Source organism: Sinohyriopsis cumingii, chromosome 1 (assembly GCF_028554795.1).
Source record: "Sinohyriopsis cumingii isolate HCF-2022 chromosome 1, ASM2855479v2, whole genome shotgun sequence".
NCBI classification, from domain to species: domain Eukaryota; kingdom Metazoa; phylum Mollusca; class Bivalvia; order Unionida; family Unionidae; genus Sinohyriopsis; species Sinohyriopsis cumingii.
In genome coordinates this window covers 98,715,101-98,734,889 of record NC_142961.1, presented here as the reverse complement: position 1 = coordinate 98,734,889, position 19,789 = coordinate 98,715,101, and the positions used below count along the sequence as shown (strand labels likewise).

Here is a 19,789-nt window from a genome sequence, read left to right as displayed (position 1 = left end):
GAATGATTGGTTTTTAATCACACATTTATTTTATTTTCAATTCTGCAGAAATGCAGATTTATCATCATTCTGTATTTTAAATTAGCAAAACTTTGAAACTAAATGAAAATATATCTTTCAAACCTACAGTTACCCAAAACTCTTTTGACTCTTTTTAGCATTCGTTTTGAATTTCTGTTCTGGTTAAAACATTTGTAAGAATCAAAATGCGAGATTTTCTTTCTCTTTCTTTTAATTAGCAGGGAGCAATCCTAACATTATTTTAGACTTGTTTTAATTATAGCAATCGTTACATTATTTTAGACTTGTTTTAATTAGCAGGTGGCAATCATAACAGTAATTTAGACTTGTTTTAATTAGCTCCAGGGGATCATAACATCATTTTAGACTTATTTTAGTTAGCTCCATTCGATCATAACATTATTTTAGACTTGTTTTAATTAGCTCGAGGCGATCCCAGCATTACTTTAGACTTCGATTAGAAAGTACACTGATAACGAACTGTATCTTTGTTTCTCTTTCATTAATTCAGTGTACGAGAGAAAATATCTCCGCTATCTTAAATTTTATCATTGTGAGGGCATTTTAAACATTTTGATGAAACGTATTAGATCGCAAAGTTAGAGAAGTCTGGTCTTTTTGTACCAAGCAAAATAAGAAAAGTGTTTGCTTTTGAATTCAATTTTTCTGTGTCTGCTACACAATTTCAATAAAGATCATGTATCTGCTATAAACTAAAAATTGCATTTGCGTAAATCACAATTCATTCTCAAGGAAATGTATTACTTTAATTTCCAAATTAGAATGCTTTTCTCTGAAGACATCATCAAATTACAATTATGTTGGCATGAAATTATATTCAACTAACTTTCTTTGTGGGTAAGGCAGAAGAGAGGTACAGAAGAGAGGAGACTAATTCGTTACTTCCAAGTCTCTCAACTTGACCACGTGGTCTACTTTTGAATGAGATGAGGACACAATATTCATTTTACAATTTCTATCCTAGTCTGATTATAAAATTAAATAAACTATTTACTGTGAATAACAATTAAAATGTTACAGTGGAAGTTGATAAGACGTTTAGATAGACAGAGAGATAGATAGATGGCAATTTTGATGGGTGGATAAATTGATAAATAGGAAAAATAAATAGGTTCATGAGAGTGTGAATGCCTGGTTATAAAGGACCAATAACCAGGCATGATAGTGTGCTTCCTTGTATATTATTGACTGAGAACCAGGCAAGATAGTGTGTATGTTTGTTTATCAAGGACCAAGAACCAGGCATGATAGTGTGCAGGTTTGTTTATCAGGGACTGAGGACCAGGCATGGTAGTGTGTATGTTTGTTTATCAGTGACTGAGAACCAGGCAATGGTAGTGTGTATGTTTGTTTATCAGGGATTGAGAACCAGGCATGATAACGTGCAAGTTTTGTTTATTAGGGGCTGAGAACCAGGCATGATAGTGTGTATGTTTCTTTATCAGGGGTTGAGAACCAGGCATGGTAGTGTGCATGTTTGTTTATCAGGGACCGAGAACCAGGCATGATAGTATGCATTCTTGCTTATTAGGGACTGAGGACCAGGCATGATAGTGTGAATGTTTGTTTATCAGGGACTGAGGACCAGGCATGGTAGTGTGTATGTTTGTTTATCAGTGACTGAGAACCAGGCATGATTGTGTGCAATTTTGTTTATCGGGGAATGAGAACCAGGCATGATAGTGTGCATGTTTGTTTATCAGGGACTTAGGACCAGGCATGGTAGTGTGTATGTTTGTTTATCAGGGGTTGAGAACCAGGCATGGTAGTGTGTATGTTTGTTTATCAGGGACGGAGAACCAGGCATGATAGTATGCATTCTTGCTTATTAGGGACTAAGGACCAGGCATGGTAGTGTGAATGTTTGTTTATCAGGGGCTGAGAACCAGGCATGATAGTGTGCATGTTTGTTTATCAGGGACTGAGAACCAGGCATGATAGTGTGCAATTTTGTTTATCAGGGAATGAGAACCAGGCATGATAGTGTGCAATTTTGTTTATCAGGGAATGAGAACCAGGCATGGTAGTGTGTATGGTTTTCTTTTTTATCAGGGACCGAGAACCAGGCATGATAGTGTGCATGTTTGTTTATCAGGGATTGAGAATCAGGCATGATAGTGTGAATGTTTGTTTATCAGGGATTGAGAACCAGGCATGATAGTGTGCAATTTTGTTTATCAGGGAATGAGAACCAGGCATGGTAGTGTGTATGGTTTTTTTTTTTATCAGGGACCGAGAACCAGGCATGATAGTGTGTATGTTTGTTTATCAGGGACCGAGGACCAGGCATGATAGTGTGTATGTTTGTTTATATAAGGATTTTCGCAAAAATCATATAAATGTAAACCCTCCTAAATAAATCTGAACGCAGAGTACTCCATGGCTAAAGATGTAATAGGTGCACGTTTGCGACATATTTCAAGGTCATTTTTAAATGTTTTGGCAAACGTCTACTCACAGCAAGCCATAAACTCCTACATACCAATTACTGCCTGTATATGCATAAGTCAAGGACCACATAGCTCCAAAAATAGAGTTGTTACATAGAACAAAAAATGTAATCAAGCTGTAAGCGAAGTTTGACGTATACGTAAACCTGACGTTACAAATTTTATAATAAATATAGTACGGCATTCCTTTTCTTTAATGTGTTGACCTAATATTTGGACACGGGGTCATTTTGTTGTATTTTATAAATAGGCTAATCATTATGGCGGTTTTTTTCCTGCTAAAATGGAATATAAAATGTCATTTCACAGGGTATGGTCTACTGGCATCTGCAATAACCTTTTCACTATCATTGGAAGCGTTTCTTTTTGTGCGAACATAATTCTTTTTGTGGACATAATTCAGGCGAGCAATCTGACACAATCAATCAAACTGCCAGAATTGGTTCATTAACATTTTAGGCTTTTTAGGCACGCTATCAATGCTGGAGGACTGTGCATGCAGACCCTGCTTTTCGTTCCTCTCTCTTCAGCGTCGTATAACCATGAATATGCAGCCCATGCCATACACCAACGCTATGGCCAAAATCACCAGGATAGCAATCAAAACAATTTGCATGGTGTCCAGCGAGTCACATCTTCATACTAGACAATTAGAAAAAGGCAAATATAGTTTAGTTGTAGGTGTTATCTTTTAATGTCTAGGAATGAACGGTAAAGGAGTACATCGCAACGTTGCTATGCTAGTACACTAATTGACGTCGGGAGAACATGTCTAAATTGTAGTATTTGATAATCTATTTCTTAATCTGTATCAATGAAAGCAGAACTAAGACGGAATGGACAAGGCACTATATACTTCTAACTGTTTCTGTATAAATGTGAGGAAAGATCTAGACGGATTAAACAAACATCATTTGTCACTGACATGTTTGAGGAGTTTGCATTGAAATACTTGCAAGGCTGACTTTATTGACATTTTCAAAACATTGCATGAATTGCCCCCCCCCCCCCCCGAAAAAAAACCAAGAAACAATCGCACATTTTTTCAAACAACTGTGGTATCATTGTAAAAATATAAACTCATCTATAGATGTCAAAAAATGGACTTCTTTTCTGAATGCAACATAATTTTGTTTTTTGGTTTGGTTGGTTATTTAATTTGTTGTTGTGGAAGTTATTATTGTTGGTTTACCTGGTCAGATTTAATTATTTGTTTGTTATTTTTTGTCGTAAAGCCCAAAGACCTATTGCACCTTATGATTCGGTGCCAATACAGTTTGAATTTGATGTACCTGTATACGTAACCTACGATAGATATGTTACCGACGATGAAAATTAATTACTTTAAACAACTGAGTTTTTGTCATTAATAACAAGTTTATAACATAGGTAATTACACATTTATAACAGATGTTCAGATCATTTTGAAATGACGAATTAATACATATATTTTTATTTTATTTTACAAATTATTCTTGCTCTTTCGGTAAAAAAGAAGTCCAAAGTGTTGTTAATGCGATTTTTAATTCTTTTTGTGTTTGTTCAAGCCTGTCTTTTAGAAGAAAATACGTGAGAAGAAAATACGTGAGACACAGTACCTCCGTCGTTTCGTTGCAAAATGACATCCAGTTTATATTAAAGTATTGTGCTCCTTGCTTCGACCTCTCTTCGTCTTTTTGAACTGGCTGCGCTCTTACAATACTGTCAAAACAGATATCGTCTGTGAAGAATGTTTGATTCATTATTAATAATCATATTTAAAAAGATCCATTATTGATAATCATATTTAGAAAAATCCATTATTAATAATCATATTTAGAAAGATCCATTATTAATAATCATATCTAGAAAGATCCATTATTAATAATCATATTTAGAAAGATCCATTATTAATAATCATATCTAGTAAGATTCATTATTAATAATTATATTTAGAAAGATCCATTATTAATAATCATATTTAGAAAGATCCATTATTAATAATTATATTTAGAAAGATCCATTATTAATAATCATATCTAGAAAGATCCATTATTAATAATTATATTTAGAAAGATCCATTATTAATAATTATATTTAGAAAGATCCATTATTAATAATTATATTTAGAAAGATGAATTGTCAAGTCTATTAACCAAGAAGAAAGAACACAAGTTATATCATGAAACGTGTGATTAAATGTTAATTAGCTCGACCAGATTCAATCAATAAGACAGCACAATAGAAAGATAACATACTGGCAATACAACGGAGGAGAAACAGTCAGAGAGATGGATAGATAGATATGTTTTTTTTAAGAGTCCATCCGTCTACTGTGAAATTTATTTAGAGAAAATGACGTTCCTGTGAAAGATTCATGCATGTATAAGATTTACAGTTTGGATGCAGAGACTGCAAACCGGTGTAAATACCATTTCTTCTTATTGTTCTTCATCTTCTTCTTCTTATTATTATTATTATTAGCTAAATAAAATTGCAAGAATGAGCATGGTATCTGTGACTTATATTTTCGCATCTCTGGACAGATGGAGGGTTTCAGGTTCCAAAGCAGAATTCAGTATTAGCACGGAACTACAGCCCCCCCCCCCTTTCCAGTAAATGTTGCTACTTCCAGTTTGCCTGTTGTGGTAATGAACTGACTGAGGAAGAAGTTTTTACAAAACCAGTGGCCGGTGCAATATCGGTTATGGGGTTTGGGCATCTGATGAAAAGAAGGAATGTGTGTGTGTGTGTGTGTGTGTGTGTGTGTGTGAATGAAAGAACCGTGTTCGCTTTGATTATGGCTATCCATTTTCGTGCATTTGGTGAGTGATTGAAACCAAGAAAGGGAAACTACGATTAAATTGTCATTATCATATCATTCATCCTACATTTTCAAGAGACATATCTACGAATTTATATAGTAAACTACCATTTAGCACAAACTATGTTATCAAAGAAAAAACAGCAAAACCATGATTTTTATTATTAGTAAAGATATCAAGTGAACAAATGACCTTTTCGACATCGGTGAAGAATCATGGGAAAACATGCACGCTCTTCCCTAAATCGTAGCGACTAGATTATCCATCGGTGATTATGAATTTCATTTGGAAGAAAACTTGTATTTGAAAACAGTCCACAGGGAACAAACACCTGAACACACACAAGACACTAGTTTTGCTTTCAATCATTTTTAATAAAGTTGATAAGTACTGAGGTTTTACAAGGAAGTAAACATTTAATTTAAGGATCAAAAAAAGAAGTTTTCTACTAGGCTATCCAGAGTTCTTCTTATAATTTTTATTCCGGAAACGCAATTTTTCTTTGGGGAAACTTATTTCCGTCTTGCAATGATGAGAGAGAGAGAGAGAGAGTCGTTACCCGCTCGAGGAGGTGATGGTTTCTGTTGACTGAATCTGGAAGTCACTGGTGCCACTAGCACTTACATTGAACACGTACACGTCATATGGGTAGGAAATACCATCTGTCTAAACAACTAGGATACGTATAATTTAAAAAAGTATTTTGGATTAGAAAAACTTACTTCATCATAAAGATTCAAAGATTTCAATTGTAAAAGTAGAAAAATAGTAACATCTTTGAGAACTTTTCACTTACATATGCCATCAATTTACGATACTTTTGACAATATTGGTGCATATCAAAGAAAAGAAATCGTGCTACAACAAATTAAACAAGTGTCAGCTATTTGTTATCTTCGTGAGAAATGTAAAAAAGTTTCTGCCTCCCCCATATATATATATATATATATATATATATATATATATATATAAAGAAATCGTGCTACAACAAATTAAACAAGTGTCAGCTATTTGTTGTCTTCGTGAGAAATGTAACATAGCTTATATATATATATATATATATATATATATATATATATATATAAGGTTTTATTACTAGACATCTCATATTTTCTATTTTGATTAATATATGTTTCTAACATTATCACACACACACACACACGCATGCGCGCGCAAGCAAGCAAGGTGCAATTAAACCTTATAAAAATCTGCTCACCACCGTATCGAAACGCAAACCTAGATGTTTTGGTCACGTCTCATGCTCATCTGGCCTGTCAAAGACAATTCTTCAGGACACAGTGAGAGGAAAGAGTGGACAGGCATGGGCTTTGCAAAGTTGCATGAAGCGGTCAGGGAAAAAAAGGAGAGTTATTGTCGCAAAGTCATCAGTGACAGCGCTCTTACTACCAGCACAGAGAGAGAGAGAGAGAGAGAGAGAGAGAGAGACAGAGACAGAGAGTTAACTCAGCTTCTTTACGCGTCTATGTGCATATTGAATAATTCGTTTCTCTCTAATTTCGTGTATCTGCATTTGCACGACTCCGTTTGCATCATATGTATTATGAACATATTCACACAATTTGTCACCACTTATAAATTTTTTTTTCTCATACGCTACCTGTTTATAGCCTGAGATTTGAAAACAAAAACCAATGATCTGGTGTTTTTCTGTTTCGCATTCATTCATCAAACAAAAGTTTTAGAACTATTTGGTTTTATTATATGTGGTCTCATTTTTGCCAAAAATTCAATTTCCGACTCTGGAATTGTAATTATGGTTAAAATAAAATCATTAATTCAATGCAAAATGAATTTGTTTATCAAGCATTGAAATGGCCATGCCATGGAACCACAGCAATGGGCTAACAAGCAAAGCGGTCTTCTCATATTCATGCATTAGTAGTAAATGGGGATACCGTAGGGACTAGGGGACTTATAAACATGGGTTTTGTACCGTAGGGACTATAGGAAAAAATCCGTTGTACTATAGGGACAACATAATGTTATTTTCCCATAGTCCCTAGAGTACAAATAACTTTACAAAAAATCATAGGTATTATAGGGACAAGGAAATTGAACATGGGGGAAAAATAACATTAGTTTCCCATTGTGGCTCTACAGTCCCAAGGGAATGGAACATGGATGGGTTTGTATAGGGACAATGGAAATGTAACATAGGAATACAGGGCCGGTACTTGGGGGACAATGGGACTGTAACATGGTGGGTTTGTCTAGGGACAATGGGACTTTAACATGGGTGGGACTATAGCGAGACAAAAGGTATTAGGACTGTCTGGGGACAATGGTAAAAATCACGCTAGAAACAAAACAAACTCTTGCTTTACTATTCACAAGCCCTTAACCAGGGTGTATTGCCTATGTTAAATTTCCCCTTGTCGCCAGGGACTGTCTAGCGACAATGGGAATTTAACATTGGAATTTGAACAGGGATGGGTCTGTACAGCGACAAGGGAAAATGAACATGGGAATATATCTTGGGTTTGTATAGCGTCAAGGGAAAATGAACATGGGAGATGGAAATAACACAGACAAGAATTATCCACACAGAAGGGGAAGGTTAAATAACCACACACTCTACTATCCACACAAACGTACGTGAGGGCATACAAAACCCAATCATATACTATCAACACAAACGTACGTGAAGGCATACAAAACCCAATCATATACTTTCCACACACGCTAATCAGCCAAATCAAACCTTAATCTACGATCCACACACGCTAAGCAGCCAAATCAAACCCCAATATACTATTCACACGCTGACAAGCTAAAAACATAACCACAATCTATGGGCAGGGTTATACAGTGCAATGTCACTCGCGTCATTCTTCAACATTGTTACAATTTTTTTCTGAACGTGTGTTTTGGTTTTAGATTTCAGAGTTAACCATAGGCAGGGTTGTACAGCGCAATGTCACTCGCGTCATTCTTGAAAAAGCCTTGTGTTTGTTTCCTTTCTTGAAAAAACGGTAGATCTAAGGTTAGAATTTTTCCGTGACACATTGCAGTGCCAAAATAAAGAGAAAGCTACGATACCTGAATTGTACAAGCTCGTCCACTCCAGATTTTATTTCATCCACCGATTTACTGATTTACAATTTGTAAGGATGTAAGTGTTTTAAACAACAAAAAAAATTACATGACAAACGGAACATTTCACAGAAATAGGGTGACTACTGGTCACAATTTTGGAGAGGTATCTTCACACGGGAACAGATACCTTTAAGATTTCAAACAACACTACTATGACAGAGAGAGAGAGAGAGAGAGAGTTATTCCTACTGTAGAACATATCAAGACACTTACGTTTGTTTTTACAGTCTATTTTCGTGAAGAAAGATTCAAAGAAACACTCATTCCACTCAGATAATCACATGCTGTGATGTATTTGACTATAAAACTGATACAATTTCTGCGGGATCGCCCAGGGTACGATTGTTCTTGCGTTAGTTTTACTTTTTTTAATTATTTTATTAATCGACTAGCAGTGAGACACGACTTATCTCGACACTGTGTGAAGAGATACTGAAGTCAATTCGTAGTGAACGTGGTCAGAAAATAAGTCTAGCCAATGAAATCGTTTATGATGAACGATGCATTGTTTTGTTCGAAGTTAGTGTGGCAAAATAATGCCTACGCTCTTGCATTGTTACCATTGCAGTGCAGACAGACTGAATATGAACTTGAATTGCTCTGTTGTGTATTGTACCATTTCTTCTAACCGTATCAACTACTGAAAGGTCACAGTACTGGTTCACTTTTCTGAAATTGTCAATTTCTTTTTTACCTCACTTAAACATTTTGACATACACACTCACATAGGTAGAGTCAGAAGTGTACTGAGTGGCATGTTTTTTTTTTTGTTTTTTGTTTGTTTTTTTTTAAATTGTGAATCTGGGGTTTTTATGAAATAAATAAACTAAAGTATAGTGAACCTCAAGGATGGTGACCCAAGCTGTCTGTCTATTGATGCGTGTATTTACTTCAGAAGAAATAGGACTTCTAAAATAACAAAGATATACGGCAAGCATGATTAGAATGAACACATCGGCAGCTAACTGTAGGAACAAAGGGGATGTTTTCCTTCACGTCCGTGTAACTTAGAGTTTCAATCCTCTTTCAAGACAAACTTGTATCCTTTTGTAGGGCTTGAAATAAAAAACTGAACAAACGTAAGCACTTTGCTCTAGATATTTCCTTTTGCAGCAACAGATCGAGTAGGAACGCTAAATTAGTGACATGGGAGGGATAGAGAGAAGACAAAGAGCATGAATCATGATACCCATAGCAAAACAAACGACAAAGGCATTTTTTTCAAAACACAACATTTTTATTCAAATCACTTAACACTAACAATTCACATTTTTTTTTCAACAATAATCATTCAATTTAACAATAAACATTTTTTCAACAATAATCATTCAATTCAATAACAAACATTTTTTCACACTCTTTTAGGTAGACAACATGGTGAATGAAATTGAGATTTCCACTGTTGCAAGTCATTGAGTCATGGATGGACACTACGTTTCCTAGCTGAAGACAACAAAATAAGCATACTAGTCACAAAATCAACGATTTACTTTCTCATCGTTTCTAGAAAAATCACGATCAAAATAAGTCACTAAATGTTCTTTTGCTGATAATAAGTGATCAATTTCGATCTCGACTTTCTCTTTGAATTTGTCAAAGAGGGCTTTGATGTAATGGATTTCTTGAGTCGTTAATGGGGGACAGAAATGTTTATCTTTATACCACCAACGTAACACGTCTTTTTTAAACAGACTCCAAGCTTCGTCCAGATATTCGTTGAATTTTTCTTCTTGACTGATGTTTTGACATCCATAGTAATCATGCTTCATCCATATCGTAATTGTGTCTGCCAGGTATGTAGCACAGTAGGAGACCAATTACTGTTCTTGTTCTTGACATCTCGACTTGATCACGATGTCCTTTTCGTCTTTGTCTTGGGATTCTCCTTCCACGGTGTCCTCACATTCCATCTTCAAAGCTTCTCCACTAGGTAAAGAGGGAGAACAGTCTTCCATGCTTCTAACAGTCTAGAATGACTTCTCTCAAACTGTTGATTTCTAGGGTATTGTCAAATTCGGCATACAGGATGACGTTCACTGTGTGATCTGGAGGTGGATTTGCAAACTGAAGTTCCACACGAATCTGACCGGATTTTATAGGGTGGAAATGTCCCTCGTCGCTGCCTTGGTCTGGAGTGAAATCAAAAGCCCACAAAGCATAGCCTCCTGCATAATCCTCGTACGTAATACATTGACTGGTGTTGGTTCCTAACTGACCAGTGGCTTCGTACAAGGACAAGTACGATCTCAAATAATTCCTGTCACCAAACTTAGGTTCGAAGGGTCTGGTACACAAGGTCTTGCCATCGCGACTGACTTCGATTTTGGCTACGTTGTAATGTTGAAACTGGAAAGGGTTTTCGTTGTGAAGTCCATTGAAGGCTGAATTCTTGACGATACCAACGATCAAACGTTTGGGTAATTGTCCTTGGAAGAGATGATCTTCGATCATGGATCGCTGTCCAGCAGGAATAGTGAACGTTTTCACTTCCACTCTTCGTATCGGATACTTGGCGGTGGTTCTGCTCAAAGTGTGAATGATGTCGTTTCCAACTTTAGGTAACACTTCCACATGACGCACGTACAGCCTGGCTTCTTGGATGATAGTTTTGTATTCGTTGGCATGGGCCATCAAATGGAAAGCGGCACTGCTACGATTCAGTCTCAGGCGGACATCCACTCCGTTTAGCAAATACTTTTCTTGTAACCACATGTCCAAAAGCAAACGATCCATCAGTTCTAAACTTCGCCCTTGCAGAATTTTCTTACGACGGTCATTAAACCCCACATTGTGAGGATCGTCATCTGCTGTCAGGACTGTGTCGTTAAACGTGTTCTCACCCGCTGTGTCAGGTTTCCATACCACGCAAGCATCCAGATGAGTATTCTTGACTTCTTTTCCGTACGTCAAGAGATTTTCCAGGTAGGCTCGATAAGGGTAAGTATCCATGCTGCTGCTGACCAGTTTGTTATTCAAGTACAAGTCCACTTCGCTGAACAAGGAATGCATGAAATTGTTGACGGGAGCTACTCCAGCATCGACTCCTGGATTGGTGTTGTCCGTTTTGATCACTTTGACTTTCAAGTACAGGTAACTGCTATTCAGATCGCTGTAATCTTCCGGTTGACCTTTGATATCAAACTCAATGGGAGCTGATTCCGTCAAAGAGGAGACGGGATGAAATTCGACCCACTGGGATTCTTGCATCGTCATCATGGTAGGGGGCATGGCAAAGAGATCTAGTTCCGACTTGGAACAGGCACAAGACTCTCGGTGCATCATTTTTCTGTGTCTCAGTAATTTTTAGTAATCAAAAACGTCTAAGTCTCGAACGGTTCTTCTTTTCTTTGTCTTTCTAGCTTTAGAAGTGCGAAGACTGGTGAAGGGGTGTTTTCTTCGTCGCCTTTTTCTGCCGTGTCCTTGCTGTGGAGTCAGGGAAGCGGGAATGCCTGAATCGGTAGCGTTCAGGGTATTAATAGGTGTTTCTCGTCGACCCAAAATGTCTTTGCCCGTTTGCAGCAAGACATTTTTGCCTGCCCTCAAGAAGGCTTCTTTAGGGTTTTGTTTGTCGATGATGACATTTTGGAGAAATTCTTTGCCTTGCGTCAGTGCGGCATCTTTCAAGGCGTGCAATCCTCGTGTCACCATCGGTTTCAAGACGGGAGCCACCGAACGAAAGGCCGATTTTAACATATCTCCTAAACCGTGTCCTCGCTGTCGAGCAACCCCTCGGTACACTGGATACATGACTTACGAGTCGTGAGAGAACCGTTTTCGAAAATGAAGTTTCACCGTGACTTTTCCTTTGGTGAATGGAATATTTTGTCCCAGATCTCCTTTTATAGCAATGTTGACAGTGTCCAAATACGACTTACTGACGGGCAAATAATGAGGATGTACAAATTCGCGGTGAACGTGATAAGTGTTTCCACCTTCCTCGTCAGCGATCGTGGCAGAATCCACTTTGAAAGGAATGACACACAGTAACGGTGCGGAGGTGTGTCCCACCACATTGTACTCCACCACATCGGAGTACACAAAGATCAAATTCAGTCCTTGGTTCATTTCTACCGGGGAACGAAATAACTTGGTAAAAGAATTGTTGTCGGAAATGACTGCTAGCTCACCTTTTTGCTCAAATTTCTTTCTCATCTCCATGTCCCCGCCCAAAATGCCAAACAATTCAGGACAAAATAAAATAGACATAGTATTACCTCCCTCAAATTTCACCAGGAAGCTACGAGCTACTTTGTGGTACTCCAGGGTGACACTTTTTCTGACACTCTCCAAAGCTTTAAGAAACACGCCATTAAACATGGAGGCTATGGTGCTGACCAAATGATGACCACTAAAATAGTAGTCTGGGGGAACGAACAAGTGGTAGGTCCACTTTTGAGTTTTGTCATCATAGGTTTTATTGTCATATCTGACATGGGTATTCAAGTACTTTTGCATTTGCTCGTCATGAACTTCCACCGTAAAAAAATTTTGATTGGGAAGGACATTGAGGACTTGGGTCGGGTGAATGATTTCCACTAAAGCCACTTCCCAATGGGCTTTGTGATCTAATTGGATGGCCTGAGGTAATTTGGCCGTGTAACAGCTCAAAGTGTTGTTGGGAAACACCGCCATAGAACTGTCACTGGGTAAGGTTAAGTAAAATTGGTTAGGGTGACTCATAATTCCAGAGTTCTGTGACTGTCCGAGGGGTTACTGGAAGTCAGAGGAATGTCTCCGCCCAAAATGGGGTTATTGTTGTTGTTGGAGTGGTGACTGGCACTAGCACTGGACACAAGGTTCCCGTTGTTCCCGTTCGAGGAGAATTTCAGGGAGGGATTGGGAAGCAGGTAACCGAAGCAACTGCTCAATAAAATGGTCCACAATTGTTTGTCTCCTTGTTGCAAACTCAAATTGGCAATGGCTGCACCGATGACACAATACACCATGAAGATTTGGCAGAAAAAGACGATTTGCGTTTTAGGCACACGTTCTCCACACCACACCCACAAGGGATGTTTTTGTAAATCTTGCAGAGAAGAACTGGGTGAAGGAGTGGTCGCAGTAGCTGAGTCTGTGTGAAAGGGCATGATGGTCACTTCTTTTTATAGTCGATGACTTGCGACGCGTCGATCCAAGAATCAAAACTGGGTGGATATCCTTTCCAACGTACTTTGACTTCTTTGACACGTCGTTTGCCCACTTTACGGGTTCTGCGTTCGAGAATGCTTTCGATGTCGTACACGTCGTCTTCTTTTTTGGTGACACGTTGTAACTCGGGCAAATAAAACGTTCCTTTGAGCACTTCTCCGTTCATGTCTTCCAATTTATAGACGGCAGGATCACGGCCATGCACTCGTCCAGTGAAACGAAACAATTCGGTGGTCCAGTTAGGTAAGTAACCTTTGTCAAAAGTGCGTTTGGTTTTGCCAATGCGCACCCAATCTCCTACGGCTAACACTTCACCTTTCTTGGGGACAGCCACCGTCGGGGACCTACCAAACAGGCGATCAGAAACCAGCACTTCGTTGCCGGGAGTCACCTCTTGCGGGGCACGTCCAATGCTTCGATGGTAAGACTGGTTGTGCGCTTGCACCAAATGCGGTAAGATATCGATGTACTTCAGAGTGTGATGATGCGTAAAATATTTCCACATGCGTTCTTTCAAAGTGCGTTGAAAACGTTCCACGATGCTGGCTTTGGTTTCGGGATTCTCGGTGGTGAAAAAGTGAATGTCACGTTTCTTTAATTCTTTTTGGAAAGCTTGGTTCAGAAATTCGGTGCCTTTGTCCGTTTGCCATCGAAGAGGGTGACGACCGCTTTGTTTCAACACTTGTTGCAGGGCTCGCACTAACTCGCTGCTCGATTTGGAAGTCAATGGTACGACCCAGGCGAATTTGGAAAAGATGTCGATGACACAAAATAAATATTTGTAGCCACGATTGTAGGTGGCCAAATCAGAGACATCGGCTAAATCGGCTTGCCATTGATGATCGATGCCTTCCACTAGGGTGCGACTTCTAGAAAACTTGCGTCGAATGGGTTTGTGCAAAGTGTAGGTAGCTTGTTCTTATAACCATCGCTGCACTTGAGGTAAACGGAGACTTTTCAGTCGAGTTTTGGAAGCACGATACAATTTCTGAACTCCTCCGTAACCTGCAGGATGGGATGGATCGTAGTAAATGTTGGCTAACACCTTCTCCATTTTTGTGTGTGTGTTAATAAGTCACCCACTCTTCGGTGATGCTACTGTGGGCGGGCCGAAAGGGTGGTTTGGAAACGGATTTACGTGTCAGATGGGCTACGGGAGTAGAAGTCGAAGGTAGTGGTGGAGGTGGTAATGGAATGGCTTTTGGCCTTCTTTTCTTGTTTCACTTCTGGTTTCCCTTCTTTCTTTTTCACTTCTGTCGAAGGAGGAGTGGACATCATCTTTTTAACCCAGGCTTTCATTTTTTCTCGTTGGGGTGTGGGGGATGGGTTCAACAAGGACGCTGCAATCTTACTAGAAATGGGAGCTGCTGACGGTGTTTGAAAGACTTCTCGTATCTCTTCTTCCTCAGGCCTTCGTGGGGTAGCGTCTCTCACGATCCCTGGGGATGGTGGTGGTACTGGTGGTGGTAGTGGCGTTTGGGATGGACTTTTCATCAAGGTCTTAAAATCTTTCAGAGTGGGTAGAGATGTTTCGTCTAAAGCTTTTTGGTGAAAGAGTTGCAGTCGTTGCAAGAGTTGACCATACTTTTGCGATTTTTCTGTTTCGGACAAATCGTGGCGATCCATTAACGACTGCAATTCGTGTTGTAACTGGGACATCTCGCTCAAATGGGGATTGGGAGGTAAATGCGGGGTGCGTTGTTCTTGCCAATGATGATATTCCATCCATCGTTTGTAAGGCACTAAAGCTAGTTTTCGTCCTTCCATTCGATGTCAAGGATCAATTCTGAGATCTTGGGACTTCAGAGGTTCTTTTTATCTTGCTCGCACCAGTCCTCCCAACATGGTTCCCAAGATTCCTTTCAGCAATGGGCCTAACAAGAGGGGTAAAATTCATCCACGTTGCACTAACATCTTCTTCTTTTGTCCAATGGGAATTTTCTTTTGAACCATTTGGCGAAGAACGTGACGATGTTTGCCTAAGCATTGTTTCTGGTGTTTGGACAAAGGGATCGTGCCTTTCAAGACGTTCAAACAACATTCGCACACGGTATCGATGACCTCTTTGGAGGCTGATTGAATGAGTTTTTTTCGTAGGAGTGGAGAAGCTTTGGACAGGACAGACAACATGTCCCCATGTTTGACTAAACGAGGAGGTAGTCCTTTCCTTTTCTTTCCTTGGGGTTTAGAAGAGGGATGTTTTCTGGGGGGTGACATCTTTGGTTCTTCAGGAGCACAAAAACACTGATACCCAGGCTTTGTCTCAGGTCACTTTTATACTGGAACGCATCGCCACTGATTGTCTTTACTTCGGATCAACTTGAGGACAGGCATCACACGTCGTGGAGGGGTTCGCAACGGACTAAATCGAGTCAGTTCTGGCTTGGACAAATCCAGTAAATTCTATAACATGCCCGATCTCTCTTGGACTTTGATTTTGGGAGCAGGTACTTTGTGAGCAGCGGCCACTGGCACTAAGGAAGACGAGGAGGGTGTCACCCCTGGAGGAGAAGTTCTTGGAGACACGGGCTTCCGTGGTGTCATCAACGGAGAAGTGGATGAACCTGAGGCTTGCAGGTCGTGGTTTGCGAATGTATGGTTGCGTCCTAGCTGAAGTGCCTCTCTTGCGTGTTTTCTGTGGGCTTTTCTTTTCCTGGGGTGGTGACCTGGTCTTGACACCGTGGCTCTTTTTCTTCTTGGGGCTTCGTTTGGCTTTTTTCTTGGGGAGAACTTTGGGAACATTAGGATCCCATCTTAAGAGGGAGCGAATGATGACCCCACCTAGAGTACCGCTCCCTCCAGGTTTCAAAATGATTTGCTTTTTGGTTTGAGTGTCGATGCGTGGATCGGCCAGTTGGGTCAAAGCGATTTTGTTTCTATCAAAAAAGCGTTTGGTTTGATGAGGAATCTGAATGATCCCTTGTAGTAATTAACGTGCTGTCACCGTGAAGACTTCTTTGAGACTGGCTTCTAAGACACGACCACGTATTTGTGGATTTTTTTCTCGACTGATGCCATACAAGGCACGAATCAATTTGACGGGAAGATGAGACTGAAGGGACGTCATGTTGACGCTGCGTGAGACTGACAAAAAGTGTCTGAGGTTTTTATAGATTTTTTTTTGAGTGAAGTTAAGTCGAGGACGGGGCTGTGTAGAGAACAGGCCCTCCGTCTTGACACCAGTGGTGAAACAAATGGGTACGAAATCGCAAGTCATCGGGGTAGTGGGTTTCAAATCGACGAGTAAATAGGCATGTGGAGTTTGAGTGTCATCGTCGTACGCCTGAGTGAGCCAAGGCGTTCCTAACTGGTTGGCTAAGACTTGCACTTGCGATTTATCTCGAGGGATTTTAAACAAGACCATGTAATGAGTATTGAGACTGATGGTACGATGGGCTTTACTTTGTTGAAACAAATTTTGAGTGATGTAAACGACACTGGCATTACGGTGATGCCCTTTGCACGTAAACCACAGTTTAATTTCTTCTTCGTCTTCTCCTAACATGTCGTCGAAAATGACCAAATGGGTTTGACGGGAGTCAGAGACGATTCCGTCGTCTTCTTTAGGAATGCCTTCCACAAACACGATGGAATCACCTTGACTTTGTCGCAAGAGACTGTACGCCGATTGCCACTCTTTGTAACACCACACGATGCGTTGAGGTGGACGATCGATCAAATGATGTTTATGTTCGATCAAACGTTTGACGAATTCGGTTTTGCCTGAACCGCTAGGTCCAGCAATGAGCATGTTAAAGGGATGGCGAAGATACAAAGCCTCCCAACTGGCACGATCTAAGTGTTCGTCGATGACTTTGAAAGTGGAGGAAGAGGGAGCAGAGGCAGCAGAGGTAGCCATAGTGTCAGGAATGTCACTTGTGACACGAAAACAGACAAGACAAGAGTTTATATACTTTTTCAGGACACGTTTATTGAGGTTTCAAAAATAAACACGAAAGACTAAAATACATCAAAGTCAAATAGTTATGTACAACGATAAAAGGCACTTGAAAACGATCAAAGTGAAATAGAAACAAGTCTCTGTAAAACATGTGTTTGGTCACTAAGATGTCTTAGGGACAGAGTGTAATGTTCTGACAGTCTTTACATGAGGTATTGTCACACAAGTGTCCTCCCGAAAGGGTCTTTTGGGAATGTAAACGACAGTCCTGTCCTGAAGGGAATGGTTGTCCTCGGTAACGGGTTCTTCTGACACTTGACCATTTACTATTGGCCTTGCATATGATTCCTTTTGAAATACTGTCCGATATCGATGTGACCGTACGGCAAAGTAAAGTGGTTGGGAAGACGCACTCGCTTCTGGTACACGATTTGATAGACTTTTTCCAAGGGTCGACTGACGATGTGGTGAGTGGGTAAACGTACAATCTTGTTCGGTTGATAGGTGGTCACTTTAAAGTTTTCATCCTCTCCAGACTGCAAGGCTTCTTTCAATACGCCAAAGTTCACCACTCGACTGGTACGATAATTCAGAGTCAATCCTTACACTTTACACTTCGTGTACACTTCTCCTTGTTTGTCACGGTATTCGTAGCCGTAATTTTTAGGACCGCCACTCGCCAAACTTAGAATCTTGTCATCAGGATGTTCGTCTGTCCAGGCTCCTAATCGGTCTCCTTCGATGTTAGGGTGTTGCTGACCCGGGCGATGGATGTAGATGCAACTGTCGGTGTCAAAGTACAGGACGCGATCCCCTAACAGTTCTAAAGCTTCGTACAATTTTAAGCGAGCATGGGCTGTCACGTAAGCCGCAATGATGACATTACCAAAGGGGTCGTCTTGTACAAAGTCCAGATCTTCTTCGTAATTGACCAAGATTAAATCCTCGCGAACGACGTCCACGTGTTTCATGAATTTGGTTTTGTCGTGAATCATCTGGAAGTAGCGGGAAGGTTCTGTCAAATATTCCGTCTTGGGTAAACACGGTCGTTGTGCCATTTTTCCCCACAAGCAATTTAACATCACTTTGGCAAACGATCGCCTGCCTTCATTTTTCTCGATGTGGTCTAAAGGGATGCCTTCTTGTTCCCAGTATTTCTCTTTGAATTTTATTTGGTCTTCGGCAGTGTGACACCAGGAAGGATAGCCGCTGGCTTCTTGCTTCAGTTTCAAAAAGGCATCCACGTAGTCTGCGAAAATGCCTTTCTGAGTGGGGTCACCCTTGTCGTATTGTTGTGTCTTGGGAAAGTGGCAAATTTCGTACACTTCTAACAGTTGGTATCCCATGTCCAGAGCTTTGAACAATTCTACGCTGACCCAGGTTCCCGTCAAGGCTCGTTCTTCCTGGGTGTGATGACAAGGTTGGTCTTGGTTGCACGTTCGGCACATGTACGACACAAAGGAAACATCAGTTTGTCTTGGCAAAGGTGAGGTAAGACGGGATGGTACAAGTCGGTGGGAGGCAAAACTTTGCACTTGATCAAGCCTTCGTATTGTCGAATGTTGGCCAGGTCGATGTGTTCCGTCAACAATTGCGGGTGCCCTGCAGGAAAGTGACAATATTTGCACACGTAGGGATACAGCGAACACACGTCCAAGTATTTGATTTCTTCTCCTTTCTCTTCGTCGACTTGGTACAGCAAACAGGTGGCATTGGTCCTTCCTCCGTACAAACTATCCCTCGGATACAGGGGTCCATCAGCTTGTAACTTTCCACGACACGTTTAAACTCGGGATCGGTTTTCAAACGGCGTTCGTATTCGTGTTCCCACATTTCCACCACTTGGTATCCTTCCTGTTCTAACTTTAGGCGTCGCTGACAAGTGTCCTGGTACAAGTCTTCCATGGTTCGTTGTAAAAACTGATTTTTAGTGCCACGGTCAGGGTAACAGACGGGACATCCGTGAAATAAGCAACCGTTAAACTCGTACACGATCTTGGGGTTTTCTAAGTCCCAGCCATCCACGGAACAATTTCCGATGGTCTTTTCGCCTCCTCCGTTGCGGGCATATTGAATCCATTTGTCTTCTTTATCGCACAAGTAATGTAACCAGCGTAGGGCTTTGACCGAGTATTGACGTTTGACATAGTTGGTCGTTTGAGGACTGATGACAGCAACGGTGTTTTCAGGCATGAATCGTTGCCGGTATACTAAGGAACACGCTTTGGCAATGGTGCAAGCTTCTTTCAATGGATCGACCCCTCCGTGTTCCATGAACAGTTCTCGAAATTTTCCACAGCAACGCCGTAAAATGTCCACGTCGGAAC

General features: G+C 40.3%; 1 long non-coding RNA gene across 1 annotated transcript; it reads right to left on the bottom strand.

Annotated features, from left to right (window-relative positions):
* Window positions 1–847: 847 nt before the first annotated feature.
* On the bottom strand, window positions 848–6,072 carry LOC149807417 (uncharacterized). Its single transcript, XR_016415338.1, has 3 exons — window positions 5,856–6,072; window positions 4,091–4,193; window positions 848–3,134 (listed from the first exon to the last, which is right to left on the bottom strand). It is a non-coding gene; the product is annotated as an uncharacterized LOC149807417 (long non-coding RNA).
* Between the last annotated feature and the right edge of the window lie 13,717 nt (window positions 6,073–19,789).